This window comes from Elephantulus edwardii, unplaced genomic scaffold, assembly GCF_000299155.1.
Source record: "Elephantulus edwardii isolate Elephantulus edwardi_28Jun2011 unplaced genomic scaffold, EleEdw1.0 scaffold00025, whole genome shotgun sequence".
Lineage (NCBI taxonomy): Eukaryota > Metazoa > Chordata > Mammalia > Macroscelidea > Macroscelididae > Elephantulus > Elephantulus edwardii.
In genome coordinates this window covers 16,256,409-16,265,289 of record NW_006399775.1, presented here as the reverse complement: position 1 = coordinate 16,265,289, position 8,881 = coordinate 16,256,409, and positions in this window count along the sequence as shown.

Sequence of the window (8,881 nt, the reverse complement as noted above, 5' to 3'; positions counted from 1 at the left end):
GCATAGTCAATGAAGCACAGATAGACATTCTTCTGTTATTCTCTGCTTTCTGCCAAGATCCATCTAACATTACCTATAATATCCCTAGTACCACAACCTCTTCTAAATCCAGCCTGTACATCTGGCAGTTCTCTGTTGACATATTGTTCCAAACATTTTTGGATAATTTTCAGCAGACTCTTGCTTGCATGTGATATTATAGAAGAAAACTCTGTGGTTAAATAAATCCTACTCAAATGCCATCTCTTGTGTGAAACCTTCCTGAAATCCTTTTATGTTGTCATCTTTGTTGTGTACTGTTGAGTTAGAACTGATACATAGCTGACCCTCTAGAAGGTTTTCAGAGGCAGTAAATTGCATGGGAGGAAATTGCCCATCTTCTGCAGAGCAGCTGGTATATTCAAACTGTGTGCCTATGGAGAGACAGCATAATTCCTTACCATTAAGCCACCAGAAAGAAGTCTTTGATGTCATCCCACAACTCATCTTCAATTATTAGTGTTCAATGCCTTAAGTCTATTCTTCAGGTGGCTTTTAAATCCAGGTGGAACAGTTTTCATTTTCTTCAACTTCAATTTGAACTTGTACATGAGTAATTGATAGTCTGTTTCACAATCAGCATCTGCCCTGGTTTTGACTTCTGTTATTGAGCTTCTCTAACAATTTTTTCCCATATGATGTAGTCAATCTGATTCCTACGCAGACCATCAGGTAAAACCTACGTGTACAGTTATCATCTGTGTTTCTTTAATAAGAAGATATTTGCGATGACTCTATCATTTAATGTGCAAAATTCAATCATTCAATCTTCAGCCTTATTTCTGTCACAAGTCCATAATTTCTGGCTACCTTTTCTTATACTTTGTTTCCAACTTTTACATTCCAAATATCAATTATTACTGATGCATCTTGACTGCATGTTTGGTTACCTTCAGACTGCAAAAGTTGGTAGAATTCTTCAATTTCCTCATCTTTGGCTTTAGCTCTTGGTGCATATATTTGAATAACAACTGCATTAACTGATCTTTTTTGTATACATATGGATAGTATCTTATTGCTTATAGCATTATACTTGAAGATGGATCTTGCCTGGCCTTTTAAACTATGAAAGCAACACCACTCTTCTTCAGTGTTTCATTTCCAGTATAATAACTCCTATGACTGATTCAGAGTGGCCATCACCAATCCATCTCAGCTTGCAAATGTCTAGAATGCTGAACTTAAATGTTCCATTGAATTTTTGACAACTTGCATTTTCCTATATTCATAATTGGCACATTCCATGTATCAATTCTCAATGGATGTTTGCAGCTGTTTCTCCTCATTTTAAGTATTTTTTACTCTAAGTAAATACCTTTAGTATTATGTCTAACAGCGATCCTCTGTTATTCATAAGGTTCCAAAGGCTGGTTATTTTAGAAGTGGATGGCCAGTCCATCTTCCCAGTGTGTCTCAAACTGAAAGTTCCACTGTAACCTGTCCACCAAGAGTGACCCACTGCTATTAAAATACTGATTGCAGATCTTCCAACACCAAAGCAAGCAGTAAGCTACCTCAGTATGGCAACTGACAGACAAGTACTGTACTAATAAGAACAAACAATGAACCAGCAAGTATATACATAGACAAAATATAAAGTACATAGCACCATACAAGCCATTTCTCCCAATATAGCAAGCTGAAGATAAATGCTGAATCCCTAATGTTGTTCTTGTTGTGTACCATCGAGTTGGAACCAACCTGTAGTTGCCCTTCTAGTAGGTTTTTAGAAGCAGTTAATCACATGGGAAGATTGCCTATCCTTCTCCCATGGAGGAGCTGGTGGCCTTGAACTGCATGCCTTCAGGATCACAGCGCAGCTTCCTGCCACTATGCCAACTCCTAATAGTAAAACATAAAAAGAAGCAAGAGAGCAGATATCAAGCAGAGTCTGCCTGAGCCTACTGACTTCTCCCAGTAAAAATGATCCTGGCCATTCATGGCTGCATCCTGTCATCTGGTTGGCTGCTCCTGTTAGGAAATTCACTGGAAAGACAAGGGAGAAAGAAAAACCAAAGTTGATGTCAGAGAAAATTGCAGTGGAGCATCAAGAAGCCAAAACAAAGGGAAGAGATGCCGAAGTTAAAAGAGAACAAGAGATTTCAAAGGGCAGCTCAAGAAGACAAAGTAAGGTAATATAATGGAATGTTCAAAGAACTGGAGTTGGAAAATAAAAAGGGAAGGATTGGCTCAGCCTTTCTCAAGCTTAAAGAACTTAAAAACAAATTCAAACCCTGAGTTGCAATACTGAGAGACAAGATTTTGCTTGAATGACTCAAGAAGCACCAAAAGAAGATGGAGGGCATATACAGCATCACTGTACCAAAAAGAATTGATCGATGCTGAAATATTTCAGAAAGTAGCATATGACAAAGAGCCATTGGTGATGATGGAAGAAATTCAAGCTTCATTGAAGGCAGTGGCAAAAAAGAAAGCCCCAGGAATTGATGGGATACCAAATGGCATATTTCAACTAACAGAGGCAGACCTGGATATGCTCATCAGTTTGTGCCAAGAAATTTGGAAGACAGTAACCTGGTCAATTTACTGGAAGAAATCTATATTTGTTCCCATTCCCAAGAAAGTTGATAAAACAGAATGTGGACATTATCGCATAGTATCATTCACCTCCCCTGCAAGCAAAATATTGCTGAAGATTATTAAACACACACACACACACCACACACACACAAAACCAAAAAACAACAAACACCAAAAACAACTAACTTACATGGTTAGAAAAGTCCATTCAAATGGAACTGCCATAAGTTCAAGCTGGATTTAGAAGAGGCCGTGGCACCAGGGATAGCATTGCTGATGTCAGATGGATCCTGACAGAAAGCAGAGAATACCAGAAAAATAGCTATTTGTGTTTTATTGGCTATGCAAAGGCATTTGACCATGAGGATCACACAAACTATGACTAACATTGAGAAGAATGAGAATTCCAGAACATGGTGTTAGAGAAGAGTGCCAAATGTCCCATGCATGGGCTGCCAAAAGAACAAAGACATGTATCTTGGAGAAAGTGCAGCTAGAGTGCTCCCTGGAGGCTAGGATGGTGAAGCTCCATCTGATATACTTTGAGCATGTTATTAGGAGAGGCTATTCCTTGGAAAAAGGCATCATGTTTGGAGGGGTGGACAGTCAGCGAAAGCGAGGAAGACTCTCAACGGGATGGATTTGCACAGGGGTTGCAGCACTGGGATCAAGTATATCAGAGATGCACATCCAACATGTGTTGTTCATAGGGTCGCTATGAGTTGTACTTGACTCGACTGTACTTAACAACAAAGCCACCAGAGCTGGCCAGGCCTCTTGGGACTCACCAATCATGACTCCCATCACTGAGTACTCTAGTTCCCAACAGGTCCCTCAAGTAACAGAATCGCCAACTTGCAAATAAAGGAGATGACAGCAACAGTCACATTGCTCCAATCCTACTCCATCTGGCTTCAAAACAGCAGCACACCCATCCTCTCACCACAACCCCTCAACAACACCTGGGGTTGGCACAGTCACTGTTCCCATCTTACAAATGAGGGGGGAATGACTTACTGGAGGTTGTCAGGTTCCTGTGGCAGAGCAGTCCCTGTTGGACGCCTCATTTCCTTTGGCCCAGGCTCTGCTCTGATTAATGCTGCCTAAGGGGTGCTGTGTCTACAGCGGCCTCACCCAGGGCTTGGCTTTGTTGTTGTTGTCGTTAACTTGGAGATTACACCTTATTATATCACTGATCAGAGCCAAAGCTCCTACTGATAACCCTGGATCATCAGACTAGGGTGCACAGGGTTTAACTACCAAATGATTAAAACAGGGAAAAACAAAGTTGTGCGGTTCAACAAGACAAAAGCTCCGTTTCCCAGCAGCCTGAGCGCAGCAGAGAACTGTGGTTTCATGGTCCACAGCTTGGCACAGACTCAGGCTGTGGAAACACTGCTCATCTTGCTCTGCCTGGGTTACTGGGTCTCAAATTTTCTCACTTGACATCCCCCGTTTTCCCCTCGGGGCACCCCGGAACCTCTGTGACCTCAGTCCCTGCTCTCACTGACCAGAATCAAACCCATGAGGCTCCATTGTAGCTGAGGGGCACTTGAAGGGAGGGGCCTCATCAGCACCCACTTCATCATAGAGAGGGATGACTTGCATCCACTAAGAACAGAAGACCAGTCAAATGAGTCTCTGGCTACACATAAAGGCCTTGAGTCGTGAGGACTCGCATGAGAATACCTTCTCTGCCCCATTAGCAAGCCACCCAGGAGCAGTGATAGTCTTCCCCATGCTGGACAGTGGTCTGGAGGAGATAACTCAAGTAAAATGCATTACACCAGGCCTAGTCCAACAAGGGACTTATCACAAAGGTCTATAAGCATTTGTTTCCCAAGCATCGAATGACTTGTGCCTCACAAACTCCTTACAACTGACACCAGCAACACTTTTCACCTCTGCTTTTGTCCATGCAAGAGGTGGCCCATCACTGATGTGGTCTGAGCCCAGATGCCCTAGGGGGTCAGGGAAAGTTTGGTAGAGAAAAAATGGGGAACCCAGGGTTCTGCCTAGTAATGCAGAGCCCCAAGAGGGGCTAATGAGGGGACTCCCTGACTCCCATGGGTCCACAAGGGTAAAGGATAAAACCAGTCATACTCTTGCACCAAGCTCTGACCTGGGAAGCATGAGACTTGGGCTCAGTTCCTAATTCCAAAGATGTCTGATGTTTCTTAATTTCTTAAGGCTCAATTTTCTTGTATTGACTGAGACCAAAGGCAGCTAACCAGAATGTTACCTGTGGTGGTCTTTACCTGATTTGCTACATGAGATGAAAAACTGGCCCACAGTAGGCAAAGAGCAACAGAAACTGAACTGGAAATCTACGGCTAGATGAAGACATCAAGGCTCAGAGAGGTTTAGTGACTTGTCTAGAGTCACAGAGGACATATCCACCCTTACCATCCTGGGACACTTGCCTAGGGACAAAGGAAGGCCACTTTTCCTAGGAACAATGGAAGAGGTATGCCTACTGTCCTCATGTGCAGAGAAGTATTTCAGTAAAGAAATACTTCAGTGCTATCAAGTCCAAGTTGTCTGTGATTGCGTGGTCCAGGAAAACACCAAACTCTTGGGGGTGTGTACACAGGGAGTGAGGAACACTGGGTGGAGATGTGGCCTCACTGACCTTTAAAAGAACATCGCTGTCCACACAGGTTGTCCAGTAGATCCATCTCTCTCCCTCCCACCTACTCCCTCCTGCAGAATCACAGAATTGATCTGCTTCTTGGACCTGACCTTCAAGGCCTCTGGATACTCATCATGTTCTATGCTCTCATCTGCTGCACACCTGGTCTGGGAACTCAGTGAAGCTAGCCAAGAATCCCCAGGAAGAGAGATCATGGTTATCAAGAAGTACCTACTAGTGGCCAAACTTCCGACCAGCTAGTTTCAACATGTTGCCACACGGATCTTCACAGCAAGCCAGGACATAGGTTCTATTATTATTTTCACCTTGCAGATATGACCAGTGAGGTCAAAGAGATCAAGCAACCTACAAAAAGCTACACAGCATCATGACTGCTGAAGAAGTGAGGAGACAAAAGAAGGGATACCGAGAAGGTGAGGTTCCTGGCTTTTAGGCCCCCTCTAGTCCCAAGAGGTATCTACAGTGGGTGGACATGCTTGGTTGCTCACCTGTCTCCTCCTAAACCTGGGGAGGCCCCTCCGGGCACTGAGTCAAGTAGAACCTCATGAACTAACTCACCACAACCACAGCGTTTGTGTGAGGAGATAGCAGAAGGGCCATTTACCTCTAGCCTGACATATCCCCAGCCCCGCACTGCCTCAGCCTCATCCAAGCTCTGGGCCAGCGGTTTCTTCTTGGCCGCTACTCCAGGAAGGAAAGGGTGAGGTGGCACTCGGCTGCCTGGGCCTGGATCTGGGCGGGGCAGGCGAGCCTGGGAACTGCCTGGATCTGACTCAGTTATGCTCTGCCTGAGATGCAGGGTTGTTGCAAAGCAGTTTTCTGGTCATTGGTCCCCTAGGATAAAGGTATAGGTGCAGGCCCCAAGCTCACCCTATTACACTTAGTTCTGGTTACCAACTCTGAAAAGTGGCGACTATTTTCTGTGCTTTAAGGACAGGGAAATTGAGGTTCTATTGGGCCTGATAGAGCACAAGGACCCAGAAAGGGGGTCAGATTGCGCCAACTGAATGGACCCCAATGAGCAGAGATCTGAGACATTCTATGGCTGGGAGGGAACAGGCAAGTTTGAATGCCCTTCTCAGGCCCTGCCAGGTCCCTTACCAGTAATTTACCTACTCATCCCTTCATCAAAGCTTAGGACTATTCCTGAGGAAAGCCTTCCCTAAACCTGGGTCACCTGCTCTCATCACTAATTGTCCTACCTTAGCTGTCTCCATCTGCCCAGGTCAGTCTCTATAGCAGACCAGGTATGAGGAAGAAAAGCAGCAGACATCTAAACTTCAAGGAGTCCTGGTGGCTCTGTGGTTAAGTGCTTTGCAGGTAACCAAACAATTTCGTTCAAACTCACCAGTCACTCTGTGGGAGAAAGATGTAGCAGTTAGCTTCCTAAAGATAGCTCACTGCCTTGGAAACCCCATGAGGCAGTTCTGCTCTGTCTTGCCAAGTTGTTATGAATAGGAATCAACAAGGCAGCAGGTTATCTACACTTCAAGGCGGACAATCTTTAATTCTGGCTTTACTGTGTTTTAACAAAAGACAGGTGGTCACTTCCACACCCAGAAAATGGGGTCATCCAGTCTCAGGATTGGTGAGCAACAGGGAGGATAAAGATTGTGGAAGCATAACTTTCTACTCTGAGAATGCATCAGTCCGACAGTCATTATTCCTCTCCCATCTCAGAGCAGAGCAGGGTCTCTGAAATGTAGTTAGGCCAAGGCATTTAGAAGAGAGGATGGCTTTGGAGAAGATCAGCTTTAACTCCTGATGAAAAAGGCAATTAAACGACCTCTTCTCCTTCTCCACCCAGCCTTTCTATTTCCACCAAAATCCATACAACCCATTGCCGTGGAGCTAATGCGGACTCATAGTGATCCTTCATGGGTTTCTAGGGCTTTGGATCTTAACGCAGATCCACTAAATTTTCAGTTGGCAGCCATACTCTCCATTCACCAGGACTTCTTAAAAAAAAAAAAAAAAATTAAAACAAAACAGAAAAGCCCCACCAGGCAAGAGGGAAAGGCACCCCAATTGGCCCATGCTCAGTTTGGGGAACACACTAGGTTCAAAGCCTTGCCTCTTAAAGGCTATGTAGCTTTGAATACGGCATTGAACCCTTCTGAACCTGTTTTCTGAACTCTAGGTGGAGACCTTTCAAGTTCCAAAAATTGCTGGGTTTTATTTCTATGTTTCCATCTCCATCTGAAAAGTGGGGACTTTATTGGCAGTTTTAGAGTCAGTTAGGGTAAAGACGATGGAGGAGGGCGCACCTGGATACTGCAGACTGTCCACAGAGGGGCAGTGACCTGCTCGGGCTCACTAGCAGGGAAGGCCGAGATGCGGTGCGGGGGAACCCCCTCCATGGCCGCCCCAGGGCCAGCGAAGGGTCATTTCCTTCCGCATGCAGCCACGCCACCACCTCTCTTGTCGGCCCCCCTTAAGTGCGGTGGCGCCGGCAGCGGGGCCAGGCCGGATTTCCTCCGCGGACCTGCGGCCCTTGGAGCCACCCGCCCCTCGGCACCCCGCGGGGCCGCCAACTGCACGTGCGACAGCGGAGAGCCCAGAGCTTCCTCTCCTTCTGACTCCCGGACCCTTTTATCCCGCCCCTCTCCGCCCTTTCCCAGCTCGAGTTGAGCTTAAAGATGTATCGACCTCCTCCTGCCGCCCCCCCCCCCCGCCCGCGCCAGCCGGTTCCGGATAAACCGAGGCAACGTGGTGGCGGCGGGCGCTAGGACCCCGCGATCTCGCCCGGGGGGGGCGTGGCGGGTCGGGCCGGCGGGAGAGGCATTTAAACCGAAGCGGCGGCCGCCCCCTCGCGGGTCCCGCTCCCTGGGGCAGCGGAGCGGCAGTGCGCCTCCTCCGTCCAGGACCTCGGGCTCTGGCGCGGGGTGGGACCGAGGGGACAGTTTTGCGCAAAATGCTCCGGGCCCGTTGTGGAAAGGAGCGGCGGCTGCGCTGAGCCAGGTAGGAGCCGCCCAGCGGGCAAGGCTGGCCAACACCCTCGGAACCGACGGCTAGCACCCCTCGGAACCAGGGCGGGGCGCGCAGCCTGGGAAGCATCAGGAACCCCCCTACTCCCAACACGCCCCTCCCGCTGCCCTCGAGGTTGACCCTCCCTCGTCCTCGACAGATTTCCAAGTCTTCACCAGACCTTGTGAGAGGGGCGAAGGGGGCGAGTTCGCAGTTCCCATTTGACGGATGGACAAAGTGTGATCAAAAAGGCAGACTTGCTCAGGAATACGAAGCTAGTGAAGGTCAGATGAGGATTTGATCTGGGCCTATTACTCTCTGATTCAGGACTGAGCCTGGGGGCTTCCCATCCCACAGACTCTCTGGAAGAAGGAGAGGTTACCCATCTCTGTCAGGGGTCTCTGAAACCAGCCTTCTTCCTGGGTGGGAAGATGTGAGGGACACCCAACCCCACTCCAAGCTGCCTGAAATTCTGCCATCGCAGCCACATTCCTTTGGGTTAAGGTCTAATTCCCCCGTGGGATGTATGTATCTCCAGAACGGGACTTGCCCTTAGTGATTCACTGCATGGTGCTAACATCCACATCGTCTTTCCCAGAACCTTGCTCTGCCAGTAAGTTCATCAGGGCTGAGAAAAGAGAGGAAACCATCCCAGAGCCAGCACTCTGAGTGTGTGTGTGT